The sequence below is a fragment of the Quercus suber genome, unplaced genomic scaffold, assembly GCF_002906115.3.
Source record: "Quercus suber isolate HL8 unplaced genomic scaffold, Cork oak 2.0 scaffold_336, whole genome shotgun sequence".
Taxonomy (NCBI): domain Eukaryota; kingdom Viridiplantae; phylum Streptophyta; class Magnoliopsida; order Fagales; family Fagaceae; genus Quercus; species Quercus suber.
Genome location: NW_027069788.1, coordinates 218,021 through 232,799, shown reverse-complemented (window position 1 = coordinate 232,799; position 14,779 = coordinate 218,021). Strand labels below are relative to the sequence as shown.

Genomic DNA, 14,779 nt, shown 5'->3' with positions numbered 1-14,779 from the left:
TTATGTTTATAAGATTGCTAATTTTTGTTGAGTTTTGTAGTTGATTAATTGATATTTTTTTATATTTTTTGCAGATTTTTATTTCTCCTATTTGTTACACGTATGTGGTTGAGTTGACTGCGGAGTCTTCTTGGAAGAGGCTTCCTTCCTGACCAACTCCTCTGAGAGGGGGAGATGAATTCTTATCCGCCGAGGGCCTTATAATTTCTCAAGAAGAAAAAAAATCTTATTGGTTGGTGAAGAAGACGATATTAATAGCGAGAAAGAGTAGACAATTGTCAATGGTTTACACTTTTCACACAAGAACTAATGGTTTGTTTGGATTGAGGAGGATGGAGTGAGAGTAGAGTAGAATAGAGTAGATTTGACAAAAAATTTGTCTATTTTTAGCCAATTCTACTATACTCTCTTCTACTCCTCCATCCAAACAGGCCCTAGCTGTTAATAATGACCATGGTATGTTAATTTATTACTTGCACCTGCTCTTAAAAATCTTCCAACAAAACCATATATATATATATATATATATTCTGAACAAAGGGGATATATATTTAGAACTACTTATTTACTTCTATTACAATTTTTGAACAATTAAATCAAGAGTATTGTGATTCAATAGTATTGTTCGGTGAAAATATTTTTACTTCTTCCTATGAAAATCAAAAAAGGTCTATTGCACTTGAAATAAATAAAAAATTGTTGTGTTCACTAGTCCCAATAATAAAGCCTGAATATTGTAAAGTTAGAATCAAATATGACAAGCAAGCTAAACGGTCAAATACATGTCACATTTGTATTTCAAGTTTTCAACAACAATAATTGTGTGCGTTAATCTAAAAATATGGACGGTTCAACCAAGGAGGTCCATGACTCCATTGCTTGGGGCCCCTTAGAATTTATTTTTTATAAATACAGTATATAAATTTTATGAGATTTTATCATTTAGATTCAAGAAAATTCTTCTTAGCCCTCTTAATATAATCCCAAGCCCCATTAAATAATAATAATAATTTAGGCCCAAACAATAACAACAAAAATTTGTGCAAACAACAACAGCAATACTTAGCCACCCCGCCCCCGCCCTCGCCCCCGCCAAAAAAAAGCTATTTGTTAAGTTATGGTTTTTCACATAACATTTATGTTGGCTTATTCCATGTCAAAAAGTGTTATAATTGCATTAATTTATTTCCTTAAATTGCATTAATTTATTTCCTTGTATTTTGTGGGATTTTATTGTAATAGATTTAGTATTAAGTTGGTAAAGATTGCTCAAGAAGTTGATTGTGCGACTTGTCTCGTGAGTGGTGCAACCCGTGAGAGTCACATGAGAAGCACATGCTGGAAGCTGAAGAGTTAAGTGCCAGACTGCATTTCACGAGTCACTTCGCAACTCAGGCCAAGTCGCGAGTGACTCGTAAAACTCTTTGCCTGGATGATTTTAAGTGTGACTTTTATGTCCTTCACTCATACTATATATACCTTCATTACCCACAAAAGTGTAAATAGACTATTCAAAAGAAAACCCTAAAGAGATTTCTATAACACACCTACCATTTTAGAAAGAGTTACACATCCTTAAGTGGGAATTCCTTTGTAGTCTCTTCTCCTTCCTCTGCCATTGTTATACCTTGAGAGGAGATTTATACCCAAACACAACCCACATCGGTTCAGAGTGTAGAGAGTGTTTTGGAACTTGGGAAGCATTTGGGATTTCCCAAAAGAAGCCGATGAGGCTTGGCAAATGCAATCAGGCAGTATTGTTGGATCCGGATAATTAGTGAAGACAAGACTCCGAGAAGTCCATTGGTAGCTGGAGCTTAAAGGGCTAAAGTACATGGGGTAGATTAGGCTTGAAGGGTCTTTTTGATATTCGTGTACTTTAACTTATTTACTAGTGGATTGATTTCGACTTGAAGGTTCACGAAGAGGTTTTTTGCCGAGTTCTTCAGTTTTCTCTTGGATAACACATCATTGTGTTATCTTGTGTTTGCATCTCTCTTCCCTTACTCTTTAACCTTTATATTTGTTAATTGCTTACTTGTAGTTATGGTTTAGAGAGTAGTTCTGGTTATTGCATATCGTTTACTCTTTTTCCGCACTTAGATAATTTAGAGTAAAAGCAATTAAGTCGTAATTTAAAATTGGGGGTGTAAACAAGCTATAGTGTTTCACACTATTTGAGCTTTCAATTGGTATCAGAGCGGGTACACTTGTTTTGGTTTAATTACGTAAGTGTGATCCTTGACCCTTGTGTTTATTGCTATGGATAGTACTTTGTGTGCTTTTTTGCATGTTTTGGATGATGTTGATTGTAACATGCCATGTGTTTGTGATAATGCCTCTATGAGTGTTTATCCTCATGCTTGTGATGACATGTTACATGACTCTTTGGGCATTGTTAAAATTCCAAATGTCAAACTTTTGAAGAAAAAGTCTAAGAAGTTTCATGAGATTTTGAGCAAGTTCATTTGTGAAAACAATGATTTGATTGCTAAGTTCTATGAATCCAACAAATTGGTTGAAAAATATAATAAACTTGCTGAACATTCTCTTGAAAAAGTAAAGGAGTTTGAATGTGGACTTGGATGCTAAACTTGTTTTGTCTAACAAACCTGTTGATGATCTTAAATGTGAAAATGAATCTCTTAAGATGCATGCCAAGTGTTTGATTGCTAAACCTATTGCTAAAAATGAAGAAAATATTTGTTGCAATCATGTTGTGAAGCCCGATTTTGTGCCTATTGTGAATTCTACCTCTAAAGACAAATCGGTGTACATTCCTCCACACAAAAGAAATAAAAAAGTGGAGTGAAAGGCTCTAAAGCCAAAACCTTTGTTTACGTCTCATGTTGTGAAATTTTAAAATACTCGCAAGTGTACGAACCGTACCGAAGTATAGTTTGACAAGAACGAGGTCGAACCCACAGGGACTTGAATGAACGTAGGAAAATTAATTAAACCTTAACCAAATTAATCCTAATCTAGTTTAATAAAAATTGGTTGTTTTGAAATTAAATAAACTAAGAAAATAATAAAATTAAGCAAATAGTTAAACTAAGCAAAAGATATAAAGCAATAAAAAGATGTAAACAATTAAGGGAAATGAATTAAGGTTTTGGAATCCGCTTTGTAAGTCATATCAGCATATATTTATGATCATTAATTTTTCCCAACCACTGCATGATAATCTAGAAATCAATCTTGCTATCATGGACAATATCATCATTAAAACTTATGTTTAAAAATCTAAAGCAAGTTCTTCTTCACTTCTTAAGTATAAAACCAAATCATCAATTGTATCCGTAGACAAACAAATGACAAGATATATCCAATTCTAAAATCAAATCATAAATTGTATCCATTGACAGACAAATCACAAACAATATCCAATTTTATAATCAAGAATTAATAACCCAAGCATTCAATTAATTAAGACAAATCCTAAATCATGAGAAAAATATGATTGAACTCATATCTACAATCCATCTTAGTCAATTGATATGAAGCAAGAACAATTTAAATCATTAAAGAACAACTATTGTGGGAAAAATCAAATCACATAAATATTACTGATAATCCTTAACAAGGTTTCATCCTCAACCCTAATTATAAATTTAGCTACTCATGGTAATTGAAATAAAACAAATGAATAAAATACTAAACATTAAACTAGACAAATAAAATAGAGAAAGAAATAGTCACAATACTATCATGGAAAAAAGCTACAGAGAAACCATATGCGTCACTGCCTCTTGCTCCAATTTTCTGTTTTGCATCTCAGCCCACTAGCCTCAGCCCCCCTGAATTTTCCCCTAAAAAACCTTTAAATAGGTCAAGGAATCCTATTACAAGTTGAATTCCCGTTTGGAGAAAATCCCAGATTTTTAGGGTTCATTTAACCGAATATTTTGGCCCATTTAACGTCAGAATTCGGGCTCCTAGTAAACTACAAAGTTGTAGCCCTTTAGGTTAAATTTCCATCCCAACTTGAATCATCTCGATTGGACATCTGAGCCGAAAGTTATGCCAAAATTACTAACTGATGTGTAGGCTAGAATCCTAATCCGAATTAGACTTAGATTTGGTACAAATTTCCTTTGATTCTTTGCTCCAATTGGATTTAAATTTAATTGGGTTGATCTTCTCTTGAATTCATGCCTGGCTGGATGTAAGTTGGCTTGATTCAATTGGCCTAACCCCACTTTGCATGTAAAGCCCTTGTTACCTGTAACACAAAGATATTACATAATCAGTCACAAAATAACATAAAAGTAAAATTAAATATGTAGATATGTGAGTATTTTATTGTATATATTTTATGCACATCAAATACACCCAAACCTACATTTTGCTAGTCCTCGAGCAAAACAGATAAAAAGTAAAACAAAACAAAGAAATTAAAAACAAAGAAAAAGGAAATCCTAACTAATCCACTTTCGCTGGAAATTTTGATTGCATTTAGTATATGCAATAAGCCTTTAAACCCCTAGCTTACACTAGTGGATGAGTTGTAGTCTCGTGAGGGTTTGCAGGGAATATACCTACAAAATTCTGAGAATGAATACTAAAATAAACAAAACAAAAAAAAAAACAATTTTTTTTTTTCAATTGCCTTTTGCAAAGAGGATTAGTTCAAGTTCAAAAACACTTCAAATGCTAAAGAAATTTCTCATACCATCAAAACTCAATGTGAGTGAATAGTGGTAGCCAACCCAAACATACTCTTAGTTTTAGAACAAACTTGACTCGAATCTCTATTTGAAAGTATGCTTCAACTCGAATCTTTCTGGTGTTATCACTCAACAAATGAAATCACTCTGAAATGGGGTGTAACACTCTCAACAATATATGTGAGCGGAATAATGTAAGCAAAATCAAACATCTCACATATAAATCACATGAAAAACGCTTAATCAAGAAAGAACAAGTAGTCTCATGAAAGGATGCCAAAAAGAATTTATACCACACCTTTTTCTTCTCAGTCATATCAATATCTGAACTATACAATCTTCAAGATCAAATAAGGACTTTATTTGGACGTAATGTAGGGTAAAAGTAAAGGGAATGAAATAAATATGGGTGAAGGTAAATAATAAGAAGTGTTTTCAAGATCTGTCGGAATGTCAACTCTTTTTGGAATTTCCATTCAACATTTTTTTTTTCAACTCTTCTTCTTCAAAGCAGTAATCCTTCCTTCCATTTCACTTCTCAAAATTTGATGAGAACCCTTTTTATATTCTTCTTTTTGACACTTTTCTTTTTCTTTTCTTTTTTTCTTCTTTTTTCTTTTTCAATTCTTTTTTTCTTTCTTCTTTGAATTCTCGCACAAACCACCACATTGAAACAACTGATCAAATTCCATCTTGAAACACTATGGATAAGGGCTTTAAAAAAGAAAGGCTAATTAAAAGGCTCAACGGGGTGACTAGTGATAATGTATCAAGAAAGAAATACACATATATGGCTCAAAGTAGACAAAAATGGTCTAATCTCATCTCTCAAACACTAGTATAGTTCATTCAACATCAATGACTTCAAAGGATTCAAGTGTGGCATAAAATCATTTTTTTTTCTTGGCCAAAAGAAAGAACAATGAGACTACAACAAGGGAAATATGTTACGCACTTCCAAATGAACTTTAAGATTAGAAACAATAAATAACCCTAAAAAAAATAATGATTGGCTCCAAACTCACAGGGGTTACAGTCTCCACATTGTTATCATCAAGATTTTCGAATCATTTTTATCCTTCAACAAGTTGTGTCTGAGTGGCTACATGCATGTGCAATGAATTGAGCATGAAAGCAATGAAATTCTTTAAGCAAAAATAGTATAACGAACTCAAAACATAAACCTCAAGCTAGGCAAAAGAATTTTTTATTTTTTATTTTATTTTATTTAATACAACTAAACAAAACAAAACAAAACAAAAAGATAGAAATCTATATACATCCTCCCCAAACCTAAACCAAACATTGTCCTCAGTGTTAAAAATGATACTCTCAAATATATGTCTTGAATGAAAAGAGAGCAAAATATTAATATGCAACATGAGAACCAAGTAGAAACAAGTAAGGTAAGGAGAAGGAAGAGACGTACCTTGATCAAGCTGATTGTTATAAATTTTAATTTCTGTCAAATATTAGCTAGAACAAAAGAGTATAAAATTAAACAAGAAAATAAACACAAATATTAATCTAAAAGCAGAAAATAAACAAGAAAAAGATTTTTTTTTTTTTTTTGCAAAAGATTTAACACGACCGGAGATCAATCCTGATAAATAGGACCATCCAAACCCCAACAACACCATGGAGATAAATAATGCATATTATGAATGGACTAGTCCAATGATATTGTAACTTACCGGGGTCAAAAACATGTTGAGAAACTTTTGCAGTGTCTTCCAAGTGAATTCTTTGCATAACCACAGAAGCACTAATACCCGTAATATCAGCAATTTTCCAACCTATAGCTTCCTTATGCTCTTGAAGTATACTTATCAATTGGTGTTCCCAAAAGTCATCCAACCGTGGTGGTTCTACAATAGATAGGAATGGGGATGAAGAAAGTGGAAAATGGACCACTTTTGGCTGCCAACTATCAATACTTAAGAGAGGAATAGAATCCAACAATGCATTGACCTTGTCAATTGATTTTTCAGTATCCAAATTGCAATCAACACAGGTTAAGCAAGCCTTTAGGGGCTCCTCACAACTTGATTGTAGGAAAGTATCATGGACTAGGATCCCAATCATGTTAACCTCACATATATCCTCATTGTCTAGTACTTGCTTACTTATGTCAAAGATATTAAGCTCAACAGTCATATTCCCAAAAGAAATCTTTATCACACCACTCCGACAATTGATCAAAGTATTGGACGTGGCTAAGAAAGAGCGACCCAAAATGACATGGATTTGTGTACTGGCATTTAGAGCAGGCTCAGTGTCTAACACAACAAAATCAACAGGAAAATAGAATGCATCCACCTTAATTAGCACATCCTCAATAATACCTCTAGGGATTTTCACAGACCTATCAGCTAATTAAAGTGTCATGGTTGTGGGTTTCAACTCCCCCAAACCTAGCTGCAAATAAACTGAATATGGCATTAGGTTCACACTTGCCCCCAAATCTAGCAAAGCTCGCTCAATGAGATGATCCCCAATCTTGCATGAAATTGTAGGGGATCCTAGGTCCTTACATTTCACTGGATATTTATTCTGAATGATTGAACTGACTTGCTCTGTCAAAAATGCCTTTTTAGGGACATTTTTCTTTCTTTTCATTGTCACAAGATCTTTTAGAAACTTGGCATAAGCAGGAACTTGCTGAATTGCATCAAGAAATGGAATGTTTATTTGCACTTGCTTAAAAACCTATAAAATGTCTCCAAATTGTGCACTTTTCTAAGGACTGATTAACCTTTGAGGAAATGGAGCTTTAGGAACAAACCTCTTATCAAAGGGAGAGCAAAGATCCTAAATTGGAGTGGCGGGTGGGTTGTCCTTCTTTTCTCCATGATCATCACGTGAACTATGAGTTCCTTTTTCCTTTAACACAATATTTTCATCATCCTTCACTTCTGGCATTTTCACTTGATTATCAACTTGCTTACCAGACCTAAGGATAGTAATAGATTAAACATGTTCTTGTCCATGAGTAGAACTAGAAGAACCATTGATGGCATACTGTCCTTTTGGGTTAGGTATGGGTTGACTAGGAAACTTTCATTTTTCCCTCTCTCCAACTTGGGTTGCTAATTGGCCAACTTGATTTTCCAACTTTGAAATAGCTTGAGTATTCAAATGGGTGGAACTTGTCATCTCTTGAATGGCTTGGCTAGTTGATTGCATGAAAGTTTTGAGAGACTCCTCCAAAGATGGTTGTTGTCTTAGTGGTGCTACAAACTGAGGTGTTGATTGAGGAATGGGAGGATATGCTTGAATAGGTGGACGAAATTGACTTTGTTGATGCACTTGTTGTCCACCTACATTTGTGGGAGGCTGATTTTTCCTCCATGAGAAATTAGGATGGTTCCTCCAATTTGGATTATATGTCTCTGAATGGTTTTCCATAATTGTTTAGTGCATTTGCTTGGTCAGTATAACATTTAGGGTACCCAGCTGCAGAAGGACACATTTGTGTTGTATGCATAGGACTTGCACAAATAGAGCATGTTTCACTTTGAACTTGATTGACAGAATTCATCCCTCTACCTAAAGCTAAAGCCTCAACCTTATGAGTAAGATTGTCCAACCTAGCTTTTATGTCTAAATCTTCACTGACTTCATACAATCCCCCTTTCTTAATTGCAGGGGTAGATCTCTCTTTACGATTGGAAAAATCCCATTGTTGTGAACTTTCAAAAAAATTCTCAAGAAATTTGTATGCCTCATCATCTACAAGACTCAAAAATCCACCACCATTCATGGACTCAATCATGTTACGATTTGTTTGAGTCAAACCATTATAAAAATATTGTACTTGTCTCCATATTTCAAAACCATGATGAGGATACTTTAAGATCAAGTCCTTAAATCTCTCTCAACTCTCATAAAATTTCTCTTGTTCATCCTGATAAAAATCTGCAATTTCTCTCCTCAAAGCATTGGTCTTGGCCATTGGGAAAAATTTAGAGAGGAGTTTTGTGACCAACAGTTCCCATGAAGTGATAGATCCAGGTGACAAAGAATTAAGCCATGCTTTTACCTTATCCTTCAAGGAAAAAGGGAATAAACGCAAGCGAACAGAGTCATCAGGGAAATTTTGGAATTACAAGGAGCACAAATCTCAAGAAAATCCTTCACATGCATATAAGGATCTTCTCTATCCAATCCATGAAAAGTAGAAAGAAGGTGGATTATTTGTGGCTTTAACTCAAAATGTGCAGCAGTGGTTGTAGGCAATACTATGCAAGATGGAGGGTTGGTGGTTATGGGTGAGAACAACTCCCTAAGAGTTTTTGAATTATCTCCTATTTCTCCCATTGTGGGTGAATAATCAAAACTAACAAGAAGATTTTCTTTATCATGAATCCAATTTCTCATACACCAAGCACAAAGAGATTTTTTTAATTTAAAAATAAATAAATTTCAACTACAACTAGTAGAAAGAAAAATTCAATTAAGACCTAATTTATTTTCCTAACCAAGTCCCCGGCAACGGCGCCAAAAACTTGTTGTGAAATTTTAAAATACTCGCAAGTGTACGAACCGTACCGAAGTATAGTTTGACAAGAACGAGGTTGAACCCATAGGGACTTGAATGAACGTAGGAAAATTAATTAAACCTTAACCAAATTAATCCTAATCTAGTTTAATAAAAATTGGTTGTTTTGAAATTAAATAAACTAAGCAAATAATAAAATTAAGCAAATAGTTAAACTAAGCAAAAGATATAAAGCAATAAAAAGATGTAAACAATCAAGGGAAAGGAATTAAGGTTTTAGAATCCGCCTTGTAATTCATATCAGCATATATTTATGATCATTAATTTTTCCCAACCACTGCATGATAATCTAGAAATCAATCTTGCTATCATGGAAAATATCATCATTAAAACTTACGTTTAAAAATCTAAAGCACGTTCTTCTTCGCTTCTTAAGTATAAAACCAAATCATCAATTGTATCCGCAGCCAAACAAATGATAAGATATATCCAATTCTAAAATCAAATCATAAATTGTATCCATTGACAGATAAATCACAAACAATATCCAATTTTATAATCAAGAATTAATAACCCAAGCATTCAATTAATTAAGACAAATCCTAAATCATGAGAAAAACATGATTGAACTCATATTTAGAATCCCATCTTAGTCAATTGATATGAAGCAAGAACAATTTAAATCATTAAAGAACAACTATTGTGGGAAAAATCAAATCACATAAATATTACTGATAATCTTTAACAAGGTTTCATCCTCAACCCTAATTATAAATTTAGCTACTGATGGTAATTGAAATAAAACAAAAGAATAAAATACTAAACATTAAACTAGACAAATAAAATAGAGAAAGAAATAGTCACAATGCTATCATGGAGAAAAGCTACAGAGAAGCCACATGCGTCACTGCCTCTTGCTCTAATTTTCTGTTTTGCATCTCAGCCCACTACCTCAGCCCCCCTAAATTTTTCCGTAAAAAGCCTTTAAATAAGTCAAGGAATCCTATTACAAGTTGAATTTCCGTTTGGAGAAAATCCCAGATTTTTAGGCTTCACTTAACCGACTATTTTGGCCCATTTAACGTCAGAATTCGGGCTCCTGGTAAACTACAAAGTTGTAGCCCTTTAAGTTAACGTTTCAGCCCAACTTGAAGAATCTTAATTGGACATCTGAACTGAAAGTTATGCTGAAAATACTAACTGATATGTAGGCTGGAATCCTAATCCGAATTAGACTTGGATTTGGTGTAAATTTCCTTTGATTCCTTGCTCCAATTGGATTTAAATTTAATTTGGTTGATCTTCTCTTGAATTCATGCCTGGCTGGATGTAAGTTGGCTTGATTCAATTGACCTAGCCCCACTTTGCATGTAAAGCCCTTGTTACCTGCAACACAAAGATATTACATAATTAGTCACAAAATAACATAAAAGTAAAGCTAAATATGTAGATATGTGAGTATTTTATTGTATATATTTCATGCACATCATATAAACCTAGGGATTTTAATGAATCTAAGTTTGTTTCTACTTGCCACCATTGTGGTGTGATCGGTCATATTAGACTTCAATGTTCCATGTTGGAGAGAGAACAAACCATGTTGTTAGATCCCTCCACTAAAAGCCTAGCCTAAACACATTATTTGTCACCATTATGGTGCTTTTGGTCATTTAAGACCTCATTGCTCTAAATTTCAAGCTCTGAAAAGAATCAAAAGAAAAGAGAAACTTAAGATTCTGGGAAGGTGTGCTAAGAAAGCAAAACCGAATTTAAGTGAAAATGGTAAGCTGTTGAAGAAAGTTTTTAATGCTTTTACCTCCTTGTCTATGTGCATCTCCAGTTCTTATTCTTCCATCCCTCATCTCACTTCTCATGAGACACTCATTTCAAACTCTTGTTCCGTTTGGGTGATAAAAGGTTCCTATGGTTGAGCTTTTGCTCCTTTTGTCATTATCATGCGTTTGTGCATCTTGCATTTCATTGTATGAATTGTTTTTCGGTTTTGTTCTTACTTTCATGCATTTGTTTTTGTGTGTAAAAATCCAAAAACCGCATAAAAAGTGAAAAATCCAAAGAGTTTGATCATTTTTGCTTGAGCACATATCTCAAGGGAGTTTAGCCTAGTACCTTCATCCTAATGGCATAGTATATTTACGAGCTTAGCTTGTTATGTATGCACATATTGAATGTGAGTGAAATCTAGAAATCTGATAGGCCACAAACTGAATGACCCATTACGATTAAACTAATTAATTAATTAGCCAAGTTATTAATTAATCAATTTATCATGCAAATGCGCGGAAGCACAAACAAATCACCAATAAACGAATTAAGCAGCGGAAATTAAATAACACGGTGATTTGTTTATGAATGGGGAAACCCTTGCGGCAAAAACCCCACCGGGTAATTTTCAGGTCACCACTCTCGAAACTCCACTATTATCAAATCAAGCGGTTACAAATAAAGGAATCCCAAGTACCTTACCAACCTACAGTTGAACCCTAACCCCAATACCTAATTGGACTTGATCTATAGTGACAGTTCCCACCTTTGATGCACGGCTCCCAAGTACGTGACTAACCAATGCGCGGATCTTAGTATGCGACTTTAACACCAACTTAGAAGGAGAGGTTGGCTGCAAAGTTTTTCAGTTCATCCTACACGATGAAGATCAGGAAGATGCTTAGTCACAAAACCCTTTGGTGCAAAATACACAGTAACTTCTTCAAAAGAGATGAACTAGGTCAAGAACTTCATCTTTGATCACAAATTGCTTGAACAGAGTTTGCTCAATGCTTGTGCAACTTGTGTACAATTTGATGGCTCTTAAAATAATTCTTTTATATGTCTAGGGTTAGGAGAAAAGAAATCCTAAAGACACATTCACGGATCCCAAGAAATCAGATCAAAAAATTTGATTTTATAAATCTCGACAGATAGCAAGGTGTCGAGGAGCTATCAAGCAGGTGTCGAGCTTTAATGAATTTGCACTTCAACTTGTTTTTCTTGAACAGACTTGATTACTTCAACACTTGATCTTGAAACCTTATTTCTTGAAGTATATATTAAAAACACCTAGAACTACCCAATTACAAGTAAAGTGCGTTTTGTCAAAGGATTAGCCAATTTACATAAACAAATGACATATGTTCTTAACAAGTGAAAACACATATGTCCTAACAATCTCCCCCTTTGGCAATCCATGACAAAACCACAACAAACAAATGAACATATCAGAGAAGCCATAAATCACTCAACTCATACTCACTTGTTGAATACAATAAAATCTATACTATCACAAACCCTTGAAAAACTTTGCAAGAAAAAAGTTTATGGCAAGTAGACTTTGACAACTTGTATTTTAGAAACACTTTAAACAAAACTCATCAATGCATCTTGTGTGAAACAAAAATAATAGATTGCATACAAGTATAAGAATTATGTGTATAAAGATAGAAAAGAAACAACACATGTAGAGATAGGTGAAAGAAACATACATCCACATATAAAAAAAATACAATGTATGTAAAAACTGGTCACAAGACCTCATATACAAGAACAATGTATCTAAAAAGAAAGAAAAAAAAAGATACATCATAACCTTACTATATCCCTCAAGTAACAACACTCCCCCTATCAAAAATGTCCTATACTAACTCTTCCCCTAAGATGACTACTCTCATATCCCCAAAACTACTCCCATTTTTTGTCACAAGTGACAAAGGGTAGAGTATCAAGTAGACATCTCATCAGTAGAGCTAGTATCTCCATCATTGTCATCTGAAGCATCATCGTCCTCGTCATCATCATCCTCAGAATTAGAAGCTGCTGGAGGAGGTGGTGAAGGAATAACCTCAGGAGCAAAACCACCCATGGTCGCCTGCCATCGTGCAATACGACCAACACGAACATTCACCTGATACAATCAGTGGAGAGTGTACCGAGGCGAGCATCCATGCGCTGCAGCTGCGCCATGATGTCTCTAAGAGATACATCACCCATAGAGGAAGAAGGAGAAGATATAGATGGAGCAGATTTGGATGGAGCTGAACAGGAGGGAGGAGTGGAATCCAGCTATCTCGACCTAAACTGAGCCTCACTACATTTTACAGTAGCGGCATCTATGGCACAAATGTGTGTGAAGTGGTCGGACACAAGAAAAGGGACAGAAAAATGGCGTAAGATCCTCGTGATAACGGAAGGAAAGATGAGCTTATCACGGGACGCCGAATTTAAATGAACATCAATGATAGAAAGAATGAAATGAGAAGGAAAATCTATAGTAAGATGCTCAAGAAGAGATAAGAAAAATCGAGCACGAGGCTCTGTGATGGAGTTGTAGTGAGAGAGTGGATGGAGTACAAAAGTCATCACCATGTTTAAGAATCTAGGACCTTTAGCAAAAGGTCTACATGATGTATACTGATGTTCACCCCAATCAGCAAGGCGCTCACAAAAAGCAGAAATGAGCTCATCTTTAGACACAGTCCTCAGACGCTCACAAGCAGGAAACTCTATCCTAGAAACCCGAAACACATCTGCAACTAGCTGCGGTGTGATAGGGATGCGCGAACCTCGAACGCGAGTGAAAAAGAGAGGTACTGAACGATCAATCCCGTGCATGTTGGAGTAAAACTCCTGAATGAGCACGAGAGGACATGTGACCGGGACGTCACACAATGACTCCCATCCCCTACTGTGAATGACAGAGAGAAGGTCAGTGTCGGCGAAGTCTGGCAAAATGACTTGACGTTCCGAATTAACACCTCGTCAAGAAAAGTTCTTCGAAAATGCCTTATGGGCTTCCTTATCACGGAATCGAAGATTAAGACAAGCAGAATCAGAAGAGGAAGAAGCTCCAAAACACTGAGGGTTCTGAGCCGGAGTGGACTTACGCTTAAGTGCCATAGACACTACTAACGTAAATAGAATGAGAAAGAGAGAGAGAAAGAGACAATCAGAAAAGTCCCAAAACAATTCAAATATATCAAATATATTGAATAAAGAGTACGTATGCATGAGGAATGCATGAACATGTGACATGCAAAGTAAAAAGCATCATGGGCTTAGCCCAATCCAATCCTACTAGCACACAAGCATAGAACACACATCTAAATGCATGAAAATACGATTCTAATGCACATGTGATGTAATGCATGAGATTTTGAACACATTTAAGTGAAAACCCATCCCAAAATTTCAAGAAAAACTCATTAATTTTGAAAAACCCCAAAACCTAAGATTCTAAACATGAAATGCATGAAGAATGAAGGAAAAAGAGATCATACCAAGTGATTTGAAGCAAAGAAGGGTCGAAAATCACGTGGGTTAAAGATTTTGAGTGAGAAAAAGGAGTTTGGGAGATGAACAGCCACGGATACGTCGAGAAAGATCAAGAAAATGAGATCCGGATCACGACAAAAGCTTATATAGGAGCATCAGTAATTCTCGACAGATGGGGTGTCGAGAGTTGTCGAGTGATCTGCCGAGGTAGGTGTCGAGAAAATGGCCTTCGACAGCTGCAGGTGTTGAGAGGTATCGAGGAACAAGAATCACTTTCAAGGGACAGAATCTCGATCGATCCACCAGGTATTGAGAAGGTATCGAG

General features: G+C 35.1%; 1 non-coding gene across 1 annotated transcript; it reads left to right on the top strand.

Moving 5' to 3' along the window:
- The first annotated feature begins 8,503 nt into the window (after positions 1–8,503).
- LOC111986647 (small nucleolar RNA R71) lies at positions 8,504–8,612 on the top strand. Its single transcript, XR_002880202.1, has one exon. It is a non-coding gene; the product is annotated as a small nucleolar RNA R71 (small nucleolar RNA).
- The last annotated feature ends 6,167 nt before the right edge of the window (positions 8,613–14,779 follow it).